At 50.9% G+C, this 20,521-nt stretch overlaps 1 protein-coding gene across 2 annotated transcripts in view; it reads right to left on the bottom strand.

Annotated features, from left to right (window-relative positions):
• Positions 1-7,318, bottom strand: part of SLC6A6 (solute carrier family 6 member 6) — a 78,047-nt gene extending 70,729 nt beyond the window's left edge. The window contains exon 1 of one of the 2 annotated variants that reach the window (XM_054594871.1): positions 7,047-7,318. The gene's annotated coding sequence lies outside the window, so the exon portion shown is untranslated. The remainder of the gene's footprint in view (positions 1-7,046) is intronic. The other variant, XM_054594870.1, reaches the window with a different exon arrangement.
• Positions 7,319-20,521: the final 13,203 nt, after the last annotated feature.

Here is a 20,521-nt window from a genome sequence, read left to right as displayed (position 1 = left end):
GTTGCCTTACAAGTTAGGGCCAAGGACCAGAGGAGGGAAAGGACTCGCCTAGACCACGCAGCAAGCCAGCAGCCATGGCCACCCACACCCTAGTGTCCAGTGCCCTGTGATGATAATTGATCACTTCATTTTGTGCTCAGCTTCATGAGGGCATGATTTGGTCTATCTTGGCCACATTGCCAGGGCCTAGAATGAGTAAATATTTGTTGGATAGGTGGGTGGTGATGAGTGAATTTAACTTCCAAGCCTGGGCTCATTCTGCTGTTTAAAATATAGGCGCTCACTGAAGCAGAGGGATTTTGTGTGGGTGTGCAGAGCACATACCGCACACCAGACCCTATGCTGGAGCATCCTCGCTGCCGCGTCCCCCGTCAAGTGAATGGGTTAAAGGCAAGGCTACAGAGGCCTGAGGTCTGCCCCACAGGGGCTCAGAGCAGGGTGAGGTTACTTCTATCATGCTTCTTCGACTCTTGTAACCTTTCCAAGTGCTCACTATGTGCCAGGCATTGTTGAGTGGTTCAAGGAAAGCTTCATGAAGTAGGTGGCAGTACAGAGAGATGCCCGGGAGGCATGGAGGCTGGTGAGGAAGCTGTGGTTACATCCACCCAGAGAGGAGATACCAGGTGCCACCTGGTAACAGAATGAATGTTCTTGAAATTGAGGCCTGGGTCCTCCATGAGGACTAAGCCACCATCATCTCCAGGTACTGACTGGCTGTGCGGCAAGACAGCAGAGCCTTCCAAACCACCCCCTTCCGGTGCCCTTCACCCGCTACACAGGACTCTGCTGATATCCCCCAGCCAACCTCAGCCTTCCATCCCCAACCAGGCAGCGGACGAGCCGGCCCCGAGGGTGAAGGACTTTCTGCTGGAAACAGCAGTAATTCACTTATCATTTTTATTCTGTGCTAGGGAAAGCCATGGGACAGGCGGGGCTCTCAGAACTTCTCAGAACTTCGTTGGGGCAACCCTGAGGCAATGTGGCTTGAGCCTCCACTTAACAGGTAGGCTGAAGTTCAGAGGGGCCCAGAAGGCCCCAGGGTGAGCAGAACCAGAACTCAGCTCTCCTGCCCTTCAGCCCGGGCCTGCCCGGACACCTGTTAGCGCTTTCACAGCCGCCTCGATCCTACTCCACAGTGGCCACGGCTGCCCACCAGGAGCCAGGCTGCGTGCTCCACCCCACGCACGTGGTCTTGCTTCCCCCCTCTTCCAGATTCTGCAGGTGTCTCCTAAGCAGCCAAGCCCTTAGGCGCCCTGTGGACTGGTTTGGCTTTCCCCTTTCACCCCTTTTCTCATTTTCTTGTGAAAGAATCAGGATCTGAGGGTCTTGACAATGGCCATTGAAAGTCTGAGACAGAAAGTTTGAGACAGAGGTAAAAGTGAGTCCTTAAATTCACCTGTTTTGCATAACCACTGAAAGGCAGGTGGGGCTGGGGAAGAACAAGTTTGTGAACAATGGCCGTTTTGATGAAGAGCCGATCTTGCCTCAGACCTCAGTCTCCTCATCCATAAAGTAGGTGGGCAGGGATTGTTTAACTCAACAATCCCAAAGTCCCCACACTCACAGCCAATGGCCCTCTCTCCCTCAGACCTTCCCAGGTGTTCCTCGACATAAACTGCCTGGGTTGTTTATTAACTCTTCCCTGATAGATATCTCCTCCTCTCCCACAAGGCTGTCAGCTGCTTGAGCACAGGGGTTGTTCGATTTATTGAACCCTGTCCTCCTATATGAGCCACAGCACTATGCTTGGCACCCAGTAGGTGCTCAATAACCATTAGAACAAGACGGGCTCTGGTTCCAAGGCTCCTCCCCATTTCCCAGCTGTATGAACTGGGGCAAGTCATTTTTCTGAGACTGGAAGAACTCGTCTATTAGGTGGAGGTAAGAGCCCCAGTTCTTAAAATGCACTCAGGGTGATCAGGCAGAGTGGGTTCTCAGTAAGTGTGGGCTCCTTCTCATCTCGCAATGCTGAATGGCCTCGGGTTGCTCCTCTGCTCACCGTCAGGGAAGTTCCGGTCATTGAGTGGGAGCATTTCACTCACTGAGCTGGATGATTAAAACAGGCAGCCTAGGTGGTGATTCCCAAATGCACACTAGCTGTTCGAATGGCCGGGCAGATCTCTATGTTCTGAAAAGCAGCATTTCTACAGTGATCTGTTGTTTGAATAGAGTGAGTGGCAGAACCAAGAACAGTACGATGCCATTTTTGTTAACAACAAAACAAAGCCACATCTAGAGATCCTAAATGACCCTTAGGTGGGAGAGGAAATGAAAACTGATCTAGTAAGTAATAAAAAAGAGCATGTGTCCACATAGACATCTGAGAGATACACTTAAAGCTGTAGGCAGAGGAAAATGTATAATCTTGAAGGCCTTAATTATTATAAAGAGATAGATGATAGGCTGACAGTCAGGTGGACAGACTAAAGATTAAATTGCACTTTTCTTTAATGATCTTTAAGAATCACTTTTAGCCCTGGCCAGGTGGCTCAGCTGATTGGAGTGTCATCCCGTACACCAAAAGGTTACAGGTTTGATGCCCAGTCAGGGAACTTACAGGAAGCAACTGATCAATGTTTCTCTCTCTCTCTCAAATCAATAAATACATATACATATATAAAAAGAATCATTTTTAGCATACACAGTTTTCTATTGCTTGAGATGTATCATTTTTTGTAATTAAAAGAGATTCCTTTGACAGTTTCCCACTCCTATAAAAATGCAAACATATACCCACAAAAAAAACTTGTATACTAGTGTTCATAGAAGCTTTCTTCCAAATCACCTCAAACTGGAAACAACCCAAATGTCCATAAACAGGAGATTGAATAAACAAACTGGTTCATGCATACAACAAAACATTACTTAGCAATAAAAGGAATGAACTATTGATACATGTTGAACAGTATGGATGGATCTCAAAAACATTAGGCAGAAAGCCAGACACAAAAGAATGTATGCCATTCGTGTCCATTCTAGGCTTGGCCTAACTCGTTTATGGTGACAGAAATGAGAAACTGGTTCCCTTTGGGAGGGGAAGGGCACAGACAACTTTCTGGGGGAACTAGAAATGCTCTAATAAAGCATTTCAAGGCTCGATCTGGGTGGTGGTTACACAGGTATAACCACCTGTGTAATTCACCAAAACCCATCAAACTGTAACAGAATCTTTGCATTTAATCTCTGCATGTAAATTATATCTCAACTTAAACTTTTTTTAACCACAAGAAAATTTTTTAAAATACTGATCCCCAGGCTCCACCCCCAGGGGTTCTGATTCAGTATCCAGGCCTGGAAATCTGGATTTGTAAAAAGTAGTTCAGGCAATTCTGATACCTGACTAGAAGGAACTGCTGCTGACTCCGGCCCCTATACACCCCCCTCTCCTTTCATTGTTTTGAGTGATTTGTATGCTGGTTTTCACAAGCGAGAGCTCCAGTCTGATCACCAAGCTTTAGAAACACAACAATTTTCATTCTCTCTGCCCTGTCCCCGCCACCCCTAACCCCTGCCCCTCAGCCTCTGACCAGGTGAGGTGAGAAGGGCAACCCCAAAGCCCTGTCTAGGACAGACATACCTCACTCTAAAGAGGCCGGGGCTTCATGCTCCCAGGGAAGTCAAAGCTAGTAAGTTAATGGCCTGTGAACCTGTTAAACAGCATGTCCAGGCCTTCACCCTGTGTTTACAAAAAGAGCTCAAGGCAAGCTTCACTGGCATAGAAAATGCTTTGTGCCCTGACCGTACAGTGGCTCGGCCACATTCGGTTTTCTACGCCCCGCCTCGTTCCTCACTCACCATCAGGAGTCTCCCAGGCTCGGGGGGTTAGCAGGTTTCTTCACCGCTGTCCCTAAACCCAGTCTGATGCTATTTCTATCCCGCTGCCCTCAGTATAAAGGCTAAGCCCGTTTCCCTAGCACTCAAGGGCCTCCAGCAGTTCCTCTCTGCACCTGGGTCCTGGGAGGCGTGTCCGTGCCTTTGTACCTGCTGTGCCCTCTGCCTGTAACACCAGCCCATCCTGTTTCTCCATTCAGATGCCAACTCCAAAATCAACTCCCCTAAGAAGCTGAAGTTCCTCCTGCCTACGACCTCGCCATCAATACAGGCGGAGTCTTCGCAACACTCCATGGACGGCGTGGTCATGGCAGCTGCCGCACTGTCTTTTCTCCGTTGGGCTGTGAGCTCTTTGAAAGCCAATATTCTACCCTGAAGCCAGTGCCTGACAAGAACTGACCTTAGCAAGGTTTATTAACCAACTAAATGAGGCACGTGAAAAAAGAGCCCTCATTCACAGTCGAAGGCCACTGAGCATTTCCACATGCACAGCTCCTTCCCCCGATCCCATTAATTCACACAAACATTTTGGTTAAGATAAGCTGGGCAACGTGGAGGAGTGAGATGCAGCTCCAAAAAATCTGACTCTCGCTTATGACCTCATGCAGCTATTAGGAATCAGCCCACACCAACTGGGGTGACTCTGGGCCTCTAAAGCCAGCCCTAATTCTCACCTAGGCCTCCCTCCAGCTGCAGCGAAGCTTCATTCCAGGTGCTCCTGGCAATTTATTGTTCAACTCTTTCCTATATACAGGAATGTGTTCAATGACTCAGGTGTCTTATTTTGGGAACTTTGTAAAGAATTTCAGCTCCCACATCCTTTGACAGGTTGACAGGTGGACAAAATGGAGTTAGACAATACCACCCATGGGGACTAAATTACCTCCTGAGGGGCTGACACTTGCGTAGGAAAAGTGGCAGGGCTCCCAGAGAAGGCACAGAGGAGGGAGAACGGATAAGTAGGGACGGAACCGAGGTGCCAATGAGTCCCACGCCCTCACCCTCCGACCCTGAGGACAGGGACACTTTGTCCCTTGTTTCCCCAGTCCTGGTTCACTTTCAACTCCCTAAGACATGACTTACTAAAACTCCAGAGATGAAATTCACAGCTGGCCAAGGGAAGGCCTTTCCACCTAATCCTACCACTGTGCAATCAAGCTGCTCTCTTCTGAGCAGCTCTCAGTTTGCCCATCTGTAAAATGGGCACTACCTACTATGGTCTCCCAACTCCACAAAGCAGATGTGACCCAATCACAGCAGAATGAGCTAAAAGAGAAGGGTCGAGGTATCCCTGAAGGACAAAATCTCGAGGGTGTGCCTTAGCCCTTACCACATACCACAGTGACCTGAGACCTCGTGACACTCTCTAATCAGCAGCTCTGAAGCCTAGCCCGGCTTTACAGCTTACCACAGGCTTATTCAGTCTCATCTCTCTCAATCCCCTCAAGGACGCATAGAGGCTGGTATTGGCGTCCTTGCTGCCTGAGGCCCACCAAGGTCATAGGCAGACGAAGACAGAGGCACAGTACTTGAACTCACCTCCCTGGGGACAGATTCTAGTTACCACGGAACAAGTCTACTCCACCCACTTTACAGATGAGTAAACTGAGCCCCCCGCCAAAAGGTTGCCCAAGGTCAACTGGGGGGTGAGCCAGGCCTAGGACCTCTAGCTATTTTGCCAATCCCACCCTGTGGTGGGTAGTTATCCCCAGCACTCTCAGCACCATCCTCCCCTCCCAACACCATCCTGATGAATTTCCTTCCCCATCCCACCCCCACACCTCTTGATGCCCACCCCACACTCCCTGGATGACTCCCTGGTTGAGAGGGAGGCAGGCGGTTGCTAAGTGCTCACCCTGACGCGTGCTCTCTCTCATAAAAATAAACTCCTTCTGGCTAGGAGAGTCTGGATGAGAACCCCTCCCTTCCAGCCAAGAAAAAATTTAAAAGAAATTTTAAAAGATCTCCTCTATGACATTTATTTGAACGTCAGCAGTGCTGAAGTGTGGACCAATTTACCGAAGTCCAAATGGAGCCACGCGCCACTAAACCTCAAAACCTCAGCCCGAGGACCCTCCATTCAAGCATCTTGGCAGTTACTGAGCTAATTTATTTCACCAGCCATGAAATAGGGGGCCCGGGCTGCCTCCCAAGCCTTTAGGGCTGGTCCTGGGGAAGGCTGGGATCTGGCAGGGACCTGGCAATGACCAAAATAGCCAGGCTAGTGGCTCTGCCGAGCGCACACCTCCCTCTGCCTGCCCAGGAAGGCAGCCCACAGGTCCTCCCTCCAGCCCAGGCTGAAGGTTCAGGGCTGTGGATTCTCTGAGATTCTCCCTCTGGCTTCCCCGGTGGGAGCGGTAAAACCTCCTGCCCCAAAGAGGAACCCCCAGAAAGAAGGGGAAAAGTCAGGAGGAGTGTCTTGCTGTCCCTGCCCACGGCCCACTTGGCCTCCAGCTGTCCCTCAAGACGGCTGGATGTTGGCACTGCCACCTGCACGCGGCACACAGGCAGCACCCTTGGAGCCGTGCCACCCTATCACCTCTCCGCACTCAGTGCCTGCCCTGAAGAACCAGCTCTGCTGTTCAGTCCTCTAGACACCAGAGACACTCCTTCAGGTATAGCGGAGGACACACAAGTGCCCACAACCAGGGACTTGAAGACGAAGCCACATTCGGGTGGACACACGTGCACAGCCAGGTACTTTAAGCCACAGTCGCACACACACAAGTTCACACAGACACACACGGGGCACACAGTGCACACGTCTGAAGACACAACCACACTCAGGTATCACAGTCACACCAGAACATGCATACACGCAGCCCTGGACACAGAGAGCAGCAGGCATACATTGGGTTACACATTGCATGCTGCTGGGGATATGGAGAAACAGCCACCCTTAGAAACACACACACACACACACACACACACACACACACACACACACAGAGGGACGCGGAGATAAGAACAGACCGCAGTGAGACTGAGACACCGACACACACACACCTGCCGCCTGCACGAGAAGCCTGAGTCCTTTCGCCCAGGAAACAATAATAGCCCCGATAGCAGGTCTGAGCAGGCGACCCGCCGTCCCTCCCTCGGTGGTGGAAGGGAAGCCAGAATGAGGGGCACTGGGTAGAGGGAAGGTCGGGGGCCAGCAGGAGCGCGGGGACAGGGAGGGGGCTCCGCACGCCCGGCTCCTACCACTCGGGTACCTGGGGCGTCCGCGGCACTGCGCTCCTTTCCACTCACCGGGGTCCGCCTGCCCGCTGGATCTCTGGCCCGCAGGGTTCGCGCTCGGAGCTCCGCGGCGCGGCTGGGTCTCCGAGCTCGCAGTCCTCTGGGCTCGGCGACCGCCAGCGAACGGGGTTGCAACTAGGGCCCGGAGCTCAACGCTGGCAGCAGCGCGAAGGAAGCAGTAATTTATAAGCGGCTTCTTCCTGACCTCGCGTGTCTGTTGTCTGAGCCGGCAGCTCTCAGCATCACCCATCCTGCTGGGTGGAAAAATACCAGCTTGGCCGGGCCGGGGGGCGGGGCCGGGGCGGGGTTGGGGCGGGCCCGGGGCACCCTGCCCCTCCCCATGCGCGGACACACACGCATGTACATGCGCGCGCACACACGCACACTCCACAGACGCACGCGCGCACGGGCTCGGACACACAAAGAGCCCGGGCTCGCCGAGCGCGCGCGTGCACACCACAGGCGGTGGTCGAACACTCGGCCCGATGCTTTCCCCATTACAGCGCATTTTCCAGGAAACCCTTACTCTACAACTCCTGGTGCCAAGTGATACAGCCGGTCCTCAGCCCCTTCCTGCCAAGAGAAGCCCAACCCCAACGCGCTCAGGAGCCTAATACCAACCTCCAGATCCCCCACTCGCCCATCCACCTGGCTCACGGGAGGGGCCTGTGGTTCCTTGAGTTGTGAAGTCCAAACCACTCCATTGTGTCCTCCGGGGCGATCTTCCAGGTTCTCAGCCTTGATATGCTCCTTCAAGAAATGGGTACAACAGTCCTCCCTTGCTGCCTCCCCCAGGCTTGAGCGCGACCTGAGATTGAGATGTGAAGCCGATAAAGAGCACCCGGATTTTTGGCTTTACCCCAGCTGGGTGACCTTGGGGTAGTGGTACAGGGGCTTTCTGTGCCTTGGCTTCCTGATCTGTAAAATGGAAATAAAAATAGGGGAACTTATCTCCCCTGGCTGCTGTGAAGATCCAAGGTTAACAGTGTAAAGCAATCAGAACAGCACCAGGCACTTAAGTGCCAAGCGAGTGTCAGCTACTGAGACTATTTTTAAATGAAAATGGGGAATGTGCCATTATTCTTGTCCTTATTTGCATGAGCGAGTCCTCAGAGACCATTTTTCCATAACCAAGCCCTGGCTGAGCATGAGGGGGAAGTGTGGTGTAACTTCCAGCAAGGATTTTTCCCTCTCCGAACCCCAGTTTTCTCCTCACCGAACCCCAGTTTTTTTTCCTCTCATTCCCTCTCTGAACTTGGGAGGCTGTGTGGAGAGCTCAAGGATCCTTCCACCTTTAAGACTAAGAATAAAGGAAGAAATACCAAACAGACCCTGCAGACAGACACCCTCCATGTCAGACCCAGGATGGACCAGGGATGCTGATCAGCAGGACTCTGGAGAGGACATGACCTCTCCCTGGCTTCCTCATTGGGGCCCCCTGCTGTCTGGCTCCATCCTGACCTTCTGGCAAGCTACCCCCACCCAACTCCAGCCAACCCAGACACTGGCCACTCCTGCACATACTCTGCATCGCCTTCTTGTGCCTACCCAGGGACCAGCAGTGTCTCCAGCATCCCAGCAGCCCCAGGTGGCATCCACTTCCAGCCACCGCAGCTCTCTCCTTTGAGTTCAGGGTACGCATCCCTTGTATCGGCAAGGAAGACAGAACTAGAGAGGAAAGCAACTGAATCCCCACCTTTCTCCCCTTCTCGTGGAAGTGAGGTTCCACCATGAGGTGAAGGAGCAGAGAGCAAGCAGAAACTCCCCAGACTCTTTGTGCAAAGAGGCAGGTCATAGTGTAGAGCTGACTCTGAAGCTGAAGTTGACACCAGGAGGCTTTGACTAAACCACAGAGTTGAGGAGAATGGAGAGGGAAGCGTGTTCCAGGCAGGAGAAGTTGCTATGCAAAGACTCACTGGCAAGAGTGGTGGTGGCTCTAAGCAAAGGTGATGTGGGCCCCGCCGAGAGTGGGAGAGAGGGAGAGAGGGCAGTGTGGCCACGGGAGGAAGGAGGGGAATGATGTGTCCAGGGCTGCCGTTTGAAAACGTCCATTGGATCATCTGAACTTCAGGCGGGCCAGTGTAGTGCAGATAGTGTCGGTGCAGAGCACAGGGACAAGTCTCGTCCAACCCACTATCTTCCTCCTCTAGGCCGTTAACTCCACAAGGGATGGGACCTTGTCCTTTGTGCCCCTGGTGAGTCCTGGGCCTGGCACACACTAGGCACTGAACAAATGTTTGTTGTGTTTATTTTATTTAACAAACCCTTATATAGATAGCACTTAGCTACATGTTGGGGACAGTTTGATGCATTTAAATATGTTAACTTACTTAATACGCACAATAACCCTGTGGGGTGGGTACTATTCTTCCCATTTTACAAAAAGGAAAGCCGAGCCACAGAGACATTCAGGAACTTGCATGGTCCCTCAGTGGTCACATGATAGAGCTGGAATTCAAACCCAGGCCATATGGGTCTAAAGGCCGCACTTTTGAATAAGGAAATTCCTGGGCTCTTAGTGGTTGTCAGACAAAAAACCAGCCCCAGAGGGCACAAGAGAGGGAGGGGAAGAGGAGGAGAGAAGCCAAGGAGGGCTCCGACCTTGACCCAAGGACAGAGAGGCAGATAAGAGACAGAGAAGGGCAAAGGTGGGGGGGGGCAGCGGTGGGCAAACCCAGGGTGGGTGGGGAGAGCTTGGCATGGAACCAGAGACTCCCAGTTTCTATTTCCCTTTCTGCCACTTCCCAGTTGTGTGACTGGGGCCTGCATGCCTGTTCCCTGTGCCCCAGTTTCCTCATTCATAATATGAGACAATAAACCCTGCCTCATCGAACCATTATGACAAGAGGTCTCAAATTGGGAGTAGGGGGTTAGGGGGTGGCGCCTGCACCGAACCCATCTCTCAGATGTGCTCCTCTGGCCTCTGCTGGCCTTTAAAATACTTGAGTTAATTGCCATGAATAAAAACTTGGGAGAGTTCACATTTTAGAAACCTGAATGTCTGCTTTCTCTGGAGAAAAATGACAAGATAGCCTTGACTAGTGTGGCGCAGTGGGTTGGGCATCGTCTTGCAAACCAAAAGGTCACAGCTTCGATTCCCATTCAGGGCACATGCCTGGGTTGCAGGCCAGATCCCTGGTTGGGGGTTTGTGAGAGGCAACTGTTTCTCTGGAACATCGATGTTTCTCTCCTTCTCTTTCTCCCTCCCTTCCTCTCTCTCTAAAAATAAACAAAGAAAATCTTTTTTAAAAAATAGCAACACAGAGCCACCTCAGGCCCACCATCACTTGGAGCTGAGTGGCATCAACCACACCCTCACATGGGGGGTATGGGCTCCCCAGGTTTCCACAGTCCCCACCTGGCTAGTTCCTTCATTTATGCCACCTCCCTGTCCCCTGCAAGGGGCTGAGTTTGAGACCTATGAGGTACTTTGTGCACCATCCTTGTCCCTTTGCCAGGGGATGGCAGCTGGAAGCTCTAGGAAGAGACTGAGCACCAAGGAACAGAGACCATTGGCAATGAGGAGGGAACTTCAAGGAAACCCAGGCAGCGGTTTCCTTCAGGAGCCACAAGCCAGCCTGAAATTCCATTGGGACTACTTCTTCCCATCTCAAAACTGAAAATCAATAGCTGGAGAGCTCCCTCAGGGCGTGTGAGGAGAGATGGCCAAGTGTCTGCAGTGCTGAACTTAGAGGCAGTGAATGAGACTGTGAAAAGGCGACTTGATGAAGTTGTTTGTTTTTTTCTAAGCAGTTGGAAATAATAAAATAAAATTGATCCTGAACTTTGAATAAAACCCTTTGTCCCTCGCCGCAAAATAGTTCGTCTCATCTTTCAGGCAACCAACAAGAGTGGTTGAACTGCTGGCTGGCGGTCCATCTGGCCAGCCTCCTATACCTCTCAGGATGTCATTCCCTAAGGAGACAAAGTGACGAAGCTGCCGAGTGGCCCCTGACCTGGTCGCTTTCTCTTGGGCACACCCCTAGTGTCCACATCTCTGGAGGTGTACAGGCAAATGGCTGTACCACAGAAGCTTTGTCCGAGCACCTGAGCCTTCAGGAACCTGCTTCTCGTTACCCACCCTCCTCTTGCCTGCTTGCAAATCCCAGCTTCATCTCTTGTGACCTGTGTAAATGAGACTGAATCATGTGACCTCTCTGTGACTCAGTTTCCTAGTTTGTAAAGCCAGACTATTTGTAACCCCTATGCCCCTGGTTGTTGTAGAGATTAAGTAGAGATGATTCACAAAAAGCACCTAGTCTCGTACCTGGCAGGACACTGGATGACCCTCCTGCCTTCATGCTGGAGCTTTTCCTCCTCCTGGACTTCCCCCCCTACTGCTCCCTCCCCTCTGTTGTTCCCTCCCCCATGCCATTTCCTCCCCCAAAGCACTTAACTCATTGCCTTCCTGCAGCCTGGATCTCAGGCTCACTTGGAACCCCAGAGTGGGAGCACCCAGAAGGCAAGGAGGCCTGGCAGTGCCCAGCACAGAGCCTGGAGTGCAGAGGACCCCAGGGGACGCTTACTGGGCGTGGCCTGTGGTGGCAAGCTGCCAGGGCTCGCTTCCTCCTCTCCCCCGGTGGGTGCAGCAATCTACGCCAGGGCTGGGAAGGTGACGCTGCAGGAGGCAAACCTGCAGAGGAGGGGGTGCACGTGCACGGTTCCACATTCGCCAAGGCTGCAGCCACTCTCCAGCTCCCAGCCACCAGAGGCCAGGCCAACCAGACCGACCGTCATCTCCCTTCTGGTGCCTGCTGGGAGGGTGCGGTGGGGCTCCTCCCTGGCCTCCTCTCCCGCCCCTCAGCCCATCTCCTGGGCAGCCAGAGGGATCCTGGAACTCTGCTCCATGGCTGCTGGGGCATGGGATGGCACATCCACTCCGGGAACAGTGCAGCAGTTTCCTCTAAGGTGTAAACATCCATTTAACCTATCAGCTAGCAGAATATCCAAACCTGTAGAGAATTTTTATAACTCATCTGAGCTAAACAGGGGATATGCCCAGAAGCAAGATCTCAAAAGACTGAGAAAAAGCTTCCAAGAAATGACAGTTTGCAGCTTCTTGTGTTTGGATTTAAGGACAGAGCACAAGGAAGATTATATGAAAGCAAGGCGGGAACGCTTTACAGGGTTGTTATCTCAAATTGTGGATAGGGCTTTAAAGAAGGGATTTGAAAGGGTGGTCAGTTTGAGAAGGAGGGGCCTAAAAAGAGGTTAACAAAAGTGTGTTAACCTAGATGCACAGAAACAATGCACAGGGCTTGCTTAAAGCAAAGATAAGCCTTTTACAAGGAAGTTATAGGCCTAGCGCGTGACTACCCACCATGACCTGCCCAGTAAGGAATTTATGATCAGATCAACTTCTGAGATTTCTTTTCACAGGATTCCTTGTTTCATCCATAATTCTATGTCCAGTGTTAAAAAGAAAAGCCACAGGCACAAAGTGGCGTCACTTGGGCTAAAAGCCCATGACACCAAACCTAGACTTAATACCTAACCTGATCATAGTCTTGACTTCTGACCTCCAGAACTGTAATGCACCAGTCTGGAATTTACTGGTCGACACTGAGGAGGTAATCTGTCAAGGGCCCTCCTCCCTTTCCCCCCAAAAGAGGCAATCTCCATGATAAAACCCTTCTTGTTCTCTTCCCCTAAAAGGAAGATGTCCCAGCCCCAAAATAATCCTCTCTTTTCTTTTGCTAATAGCTTCTTTGCCCCACTCTTCTTTTCTATGAAAACCTTCCATTCTGTACAAACCCTCAGAGGCCCTTCAACTTATTAAATTGGATTCTGCCCAATTTATGAATTGCTTTATAAAGTGAAATAGAACTTCGAATGTACTCGGTTGAATTTTGGTTTTTTGGACAAGAATGTAAATAACAGCACTATCCATAATAGCCAAAAACAAAAAACAAAAAAAAAACAAAACAACAGAAACAGCTCCGGTTATGTATATCCATGGGAGGAAAACAAACAGAGGGAGGGCCCCAGGGATGCGCAGTGCCCTGGGGGAACCTCCAAAACACCGGCCGGGGAGAGCAGGACACCGCGGGCCACGCGGGCCACGAAGGGCTGCTGTTTGCATTGACAGGGACTTTTCAATCAGGAGATGTGAATCTGTGGTCCTAGAAGTCTGAGCAGTGATGGGGGGGGGGGGAGTTGGCCCGAAAGACCTGAGAGACCCTTCTGAGGGTTGGAAAGGCACTATAACCTGATTAGGTAAAGGCCACCCAGGTGTATCCATACAAACACCCAAGGAGCTGTATACTTTAGATTTGTTGCATGTCACCCAATGCCATGAATACCCCAGTAAAAATCAAAAGTAAGAGCTTCAGACCCACTCAGATCTCCCTTCTGCTTTGAACTGCAAGGGCAGCCACCACCGCGCTGCGCTAAGCCCACACTCTCCACAGCCTCTTAGACATCCCCACCCCACCCCGCCTGCCACCTCTCTGTCACTCACTCCCACCCCTTCCAGCCACATCGGTCCCTTGGCTTTCTCTAAACCCCAAGCTCCTTCTGCCACAGGACCTTTGCTCTGACTATTCCCCGGCCCTGAACACTTTCTCCTCAGCCTTTCCCAGGGCTGGCTCCTTCCTACCCTTTAGGCTGCAGCCGAGGCCTCCTTCCCACAGACCTTCCCTGACCAGTGTGTCTCAGATAGCCATCTGCCCCTCCCCCAGTGCTGTGCCTTGGCTAGGTTTTATTTTCAATCTAACTTGGATAACCTTGTGAATGTACCCTGATCACTTGTTATATACCTGTTTTTACATCCAGGCTGCCTGCTTCATGTGGCGGGGCCGAGGCGGCAGGGCCCAGCGCCATATCCCCAGGGCCTAGAGGAGCGCCGGCCCTGGTAGGTGCCCAACAGATGTCTGATGAATGAGTGAATGGCTCTGTAGATGCCTGCCACACGCACCCCCTCACGGGAGTGCCCTCCTACACACACACACACACAACTGCACTGCAGAAAACTACCTGTCGGTGTAGCTTTGGAGAAAAGAGGCCAGTCTTGAAGACTGTGCATTCAACCATGGGAGCTGCCTGGCCTCTCTGTCTCCCCTAGAGAGATGGGGATCAGAGCCCTGAGGGTCCTCAAAGGCTCTGTAACCCTGACTAAGTGGCTTTCAAAGTACGGCCCCCAGGCCAGCAGCAGCAGTGCTTGGGGACTGGGGAGACATTTCCAGTCCTGGGCACCACCCAGGCCTCCTGAACTGGGAACCCTGGGCTGGGACCCAGGGATCCGTCTTCCCAGCCCACGGACAGGCTTCTGGTGGGCTGCGGTTAGGCCGCACAGGGCTCTGACCTGGGCTGCCCATTGCCGTCGCCCAGGAAGGTTAAAAAACTTTCTGTCTAGGTCCCGCCCTCAGAAATCCTAATTTAGCTGGGCATGAGGCTTTTTAAAAAAGAGTTCTCCAGGCAATTTGAGCTGAGCATCCTTGACCTAGAGGGTGCTGGGCCCGCTGGGAGCATCACCAGCTCCCAGACATACCCAGGCAGGCCTAATTCCTCTGCATTCCTGCCCGGGCCTCTCACTGGCTGCCTTCTTATATTTGGTTATTTTTCCCTCCCTCCCCAAACACAACAATTCAAAATATTCCCAGCTCCCAGACAATAAACAAAGCCGGGGAGGCAAGCTCCCTTACTGTTTTGTTCCCACTTATGGCCTGATCCAAGGCTGTCCTCATTGGGCCCTCGAGGCTGGTCATCTGAGCCGGGCAGGGTGGGACCTGGCTCACACACAGGACACCCCAACTCCTCTCCCGGAGTCCCAGAATCCCTCAGCTCTAGGTGACCCCAGGCCACTTCCTCAGGGAAATGGAGGCTCAGAAAGGGCAAGTGATTTGTCCCAGGACACACAGCAGTGACGAGGAGATCCTTCTCATGCGTGGTTTCCAGCTATAGGGCAGATGGGTGGGCTCTGGGGGTCAGAGAGACATGCGTTTGTTTCCGGGCTCTGATCCTTACCAGCTGGAACTTAGGTAGGGACCAGTCCCAAACTGAGCCTCACTTTGTCTGTCTGTAAAATGAGGACGACACTGGAGCCCCTTCTAAGGTTACTGTGAAGGTCAGGGCTACACAAGCTGAGTGTTTGTAAGTATTACTGTCATTCTGATTATTTTTGCCATCTTGGAGAAATGGAATGAGCAAGCAAGAAGTATGTGTGGAGGATGGTGGGAAAAGGGAATATTGGAGGTTATCCATCCAGATCTCAGATGCCTGACCTGAGGTAAGGGGCTCGTTTTAGAGGATGGGAAGGGAAGAGGCAAGTCCAAGGTTACCAAGGGCAATTCTAGACAGGCACTGGGGGAGAGGAGAAGCCAACACTTTCTCTGTGCAAGTGGGGAAACCAGGGTGCCAAGCGTGGAGGTGGTTTGCCACATGGGAGCTGAAGCTAATCTCCAGGGGCGTTACCTGTCTTCGTGCCTGGATGCTATTTACAGGTCTTAAGCCTGATCTTCTCCACCTGTGTATTAAAAGGTTTGGGCCCAGCACTTTTTTTTTTTTTAAGAGTTTATTTATTTATTTTTAGACAGAAGTTAAAGGAGGGAGAAAGAGAAGGAGAGAAACAAACATCATCATGAGAGAGAAAACATCTATCGGTTGCCTCTTGTACATGCCCTGACTGGGGACCAAACCCACAACCCAAGCACGTGCCCTGACAGGGAATTGAGCCAGCGACCTTTCGTTTTGCAGAACGACGCCCAACCAACTGAGCCACGCTGGTCAGAGCCAGCACATTCTTTTATTTGATGGATGCATTGTCATTTGTGGGTCAGTGTTTGGCAGAACAGGGATGACAGCAAGCCATTCCCCGCACTAGCAGGGCCTGCCCCAAGACAACAAATGGGAGGCCCACACGTATCTGCCTTGGCATTGGAAAGTTATACATCAAGCTGTAACGCTGCTAAAGAAAACTTAGCCACCTGCCTCTCCTCCCGGGCAGGTATACTTTCATGGTGAGCTGGAGGGTAATCAGGGAGTTTTCTCTTTTCAATTCTCTGTTTTATCCCTCTGATAAGTCAAGAAGTCTCAGGGAGGTGCTTGTGTCTTCAACACCCTTTGTTACTTGATCATCTTTTTTGGATGAGAAATTTTCTGTCTCCATGGTGCTTGATACTTCAAGGCAGGGGGCAGCCCTCCTTCTGTGGCCTGGGCTGGTGGCCTGCCCCTTGCTCCTCTCCTGCAACCCCTGGCTCTACCCTCAGCCTTGAGCCACTTTGCACACATGTGCATATGACAAGACAACCAGGCCTCACACACCATGCAACCCCTGAAGCAGCCAGCCAAGTTGTCCCTTCAAGGGCCTGGGGCACATACCAGTGGACCTCTCTGCCCCCAGGGGGGTATATGAGGGAAGAGTCTGACAATCAGGCACTCTGGGTAGGCACTTCTCTTTGACCCTGAAGAACCTTTGTCCTGTTGGAAAGTGGTCCTAAGAGGCTCTCTCAGGCACAGGCCTCTCTGTCTGGGGTAGTGACAGTATCTCTTGCACAAGGTTGATGGAAAGATTAAGTGAGTTAATGCGTGCGGGAAAGGGCTTAGACCAGGGCCCCGCACAGTTCATGTTATTGACAGCGCTGTTGAAAAGCCCTGTGGCAGGCTGTGTGGCAGAGGAGACAGAAGCTTGCAGTCTGGTAGGAAAAGGGAAGCTGTATTTACTGAACTCCCACCATATGCGAGGTACCGAGTCAAATGCTCACAGGCATGATCTCATTGAACCTGGGAGGAAGGGACTCATTTCACAGATGAGGAAACTGAGGCTCAAAGATGATTAGCTGCCTCAGATGATTATCCAAATCCACACAGTGGAGCTAGGATTTGAATCCAAGCAGATCTGACTCTTAGCTATGACCTTGCTCCTTTCCACGGGCCAGGACAGATGATGGAAGCAAAGAGAAAAGAGAAGCAGAGGGAGAAAGAAGCGGATGGCTCTGGGGTCAGAATGAGGGGGAAGGAGATGCCTGTTTGGAGATGCGCTCCATGACCTCCATGGCTTAGCACGTGACTACATATGACAGGATGCGAAACAGCTGCCGGTATGGACCCTGGTTTTCAGTCTAGGTGGTCCAATGGAGCAAGAAGAAAAAAATCTTTTGATTGTCATTTGGATTATAACCCTCAGTGTGAGTCCAATTTTGCCCAGGTCTGATTGCCTTAAAGTGTAGTAATAATTCTGCCTGGTTTTCACTTGGCTGTAATTGCTACAGAATTAGGACATGCAGCCTGTCTGTTTACACAGCCTTCAGAGTTTACTGCCCCTGCTCTGTGTTCACATACTCAACCCATGGACACCGGGCAAGACCCAAGGCCACTGGACAGCCCAAGAGGTCTCTGATATGTGACTTCCTGGAAAGCACAGAGCAGTTTGGCTCAAATCCACGCTTGGGCACTGATGCTGTGCGACCTTGGGCAAATCACCGAACCTTTCTGGCCCTCAATTTCTTCAAACATAAGGGGAGGATGGGCGTCAGCGGTAGGAGGAGTGGTTACCCTGCAGCCCAAATCATTGGGGACATCTCAGAATGAGACATTTTTGGTAATAAGGGAGTTTCCTTTCTATTCTTTCTTTCTTTTTTTTTTAATCCCTCTGCCAAATCAAGAAGTCTTAACTAGGTGCTTGTGTGTCTTCAACACCCTTTGTCACTTATCATCTCCTTTTTCAACAAAGGCTTTCCCAGATCAAAGCTGTCAGGCAACGGCATCCGGCTAGGTTGTCTGGTTTTCATTGTCTTTATTTTTAAGTCACCTTCTATTTACAGAAAGCATTGCGGTCTTTCAGTTATAGCAGTGCTGGGAGAGATACTCTGCAGCAAAATATGTGCAAGTAGTTTGAAAATGAGTCCATTTGAAGGAAAAAAAATTAACCGAGTAGTGATACAGAAGGTGTATGAGTTTCCTAGGGAGGCTGGAACAAAGCACCACAGACTAAGGCAGGAAGTCTGAGGTCAATGCGTCCCAGGGCCACACTCCCCCTGGGGCTCTGCAGAAAATCCCCCTTGCCCCTTCCTAGCTCCCAGGGGTCCCCATTCATCCTTGGTGTTCCTCCATCTGCAGTGTCACCTCTCCACTCTCTGCTTCTGTCATCCCAGGGCGTTCTCCCCCTGTGTGTCTCTGATTTCACATGGCCATCCTCCTCCGTGTCTAGATCTCCCTCTTCTTATAAGGACACCAGTCATATTGGATTAGGGCCACCCTAGTGACCTCATCTTAACTTGATTGCATCTTCACAGGCCTTATTTCCAAATAAGGGCACATTCACAGATGCTAAGGGTTAGGATTTCAACATATCTTTTGGGGGACATTTTTCAACCCATAACAGGTGAGTTGTGGCGAAAGACAAACTTGTACCTGGAGACCTAACAAAGGTTTGGTGAACTCTGCCCAGGCCAAGAGAACATGGGAAAGCTTTGGTTCCTGGGGTTTTCAAACTGTCTGGGACCCCTCAGAGCAGCACCTCCAGTGTGGTCTGCCTTTCCAAGCTCAAAGGTCTGAGTCTGTGGGAGGGACCCTGGACCCGGAGTCTCTCCAGCTGCTTTGTCCCTACCAGCCTCCTCTGCAAAATGAAGATTGTCAGATGGCAGATTAGGACATGGCCAAGACACTATATTATCCTCCCCATCAAGAGGTGGGATCTGTTCCTACTGCTGCTGTGTCAGTGCTGGCTCGTGACTTGCTTGGGCTAATTGAATGTGGTGGGAGTGACACTGTGCCAGTTTCAAGCATGGGCCTCAGGAGGCTTTGCAGCTTCTGCTTTTGCTATCTAGGAATCTTTTCCCTGCTGTGTGAAAAAGACCAGGATAGCCCGCTGGCGCATGAGAGACTATGTAGAGGAAAGCCTACCAGCTGACCACAGGCTTTTACTAAAAGGTTTTATTTACTTATTTACTTTAGAGAGAGGGGAAGGGAGGGAGAAAGAAAAGGGGAGAAACATCAATGTATGGTTGCCTCTTGCATGCCCCCTACTGGAGACCTGGCCCGCAACCCAGGCATGTGCCCTGACTGAGAATCAACTGGCCGACCCTTTGGTTCAACAGGCCGGCATTCAATCCACTGACCCACACCAGACAGGACCCTGACCACAGACTTCTGAGGGAACCCAGCCAGGCCAGTAGAAGAACCACCCAGCTGAGTCCAGCCCAGATGACTAGATAAGTTGTTATTGTTTTAAGACACTTAGTTTTGGGATGTTTGTTATGCAGCTGAAACTAACTAATACCTCCCACTCTAATCCTCTATGGGCTGGTGAGGGGTAAATGAAGTTACACTTAAGACAGTGCCTGCCACAGAGAAGATGACCATTAAATGCTGGTGTTTTCCTGCTCCTGTGTCAAAATGCTTTTTAGTGATCAAAGGTAAAAGAAGGAAGGTGAGGCTCTTGTGGATTTGGTGATTTTGCCACTAATTTCATTTCACCTGATTCTGGTCTCTTCTCCATCTCTTAGTTATAGAAAGGTTCCTGTTGGTGGTTTGAGTTTAGGTGTCCTTCATGAAAGTATCCCCCACCCTTTCTTAAAATTTTTTTCAATTTTATTATTTTATTTTTAGACAGAGGGGAAGTGAGGAAGAAAGAGAAGGAGAGAGACATCAATGTGCAAAAGAAACATCGATCAGTTGCCTCCTGCATGCCCCCAACTGGGGACCTGGCCTGCAACCCAGGCATGTGCTCTCACCAGGAATTGAACTGATAACCCTTTGGTCTACAGGATGATGCAGACCCATTGAGCCACACCATCCAGGGCACAAAAGCCTCCTTTACTAGTGTTTTAGATCCAGGGAATTCATAAGAACACTTAGAGAAAGTATATTGACAGAGAGGAGGACCCAGACTTGAAGGAGTACCCCTCAAAAGAGGAGCTCATAAAGGGGCCTAAAGAAGAATGGCAGGAGGCTGAAGAAAATCAGAATACGGCATATCACTGGAGCCAAAAGGAAAGCATGGGTATCATGAAGGAGAAAGGATTAATGAAGTCAAAGGAAGTTCAGTAAAAGAGGATTGGCAAGTGACAACTGGGTATGTCCATCTGGAAATCAACCGTCAGTGCCCCTGGCAAGACGGGATTCGTGGCATGCAGGGGGTGGAAGACTGAATGCAATGGCTCAAGGAATAAGCTGGATGAGCAAGTGAGGGCATGCAATGTAGACATATTATGTTCACAAATATTCTCTTATGTATGTATTTCTTTAACTTCCATCTGGGAGGACCTCATACATTCCTAGGGACTGGGGGACACAGAAAAAAAAAAGAACAGTGTACATCTTTAAGAAATGTGAGAACTAGATACAGAAAACAAACTGATGGTTGCCAGATGGAAGGGAGGTTGGGGGCTGGGTGAAAAAGGTGAAGGGACTAAGAAGTACAAACTGGCAGTTACGAAATAGTCCTGGGGATGTAAAATACAGCATAGGGAATGTAGTCAATAATATTGTAGTAGCTGTTTGGTGTCAGAGA

The sequence above is a fragment of the Pteronotus mesoamericanus genome, unplaced genomic scaffold (assembly GCF_021234165.1).
Source record: "Pteronotus mesoamericanus isolate MK-2021 breed Mesoamerican mustached bat unplaced genomic scaffold, CSHL_Meso_final scaffold_54, whole genome shotgun sequence".
Lineage (NCBI taxonomy): Eukaryota > Metazoa > Chordata > Mammalia > Chiroptera > Mormoopidae > Pteronotus > Pteronotus mesoamericanus.
The sequence above is the reverse complement of the archived record's forward strand: the minus strand, read 5'-3'. Positions and strand labels throughout refer to the sequence as shown.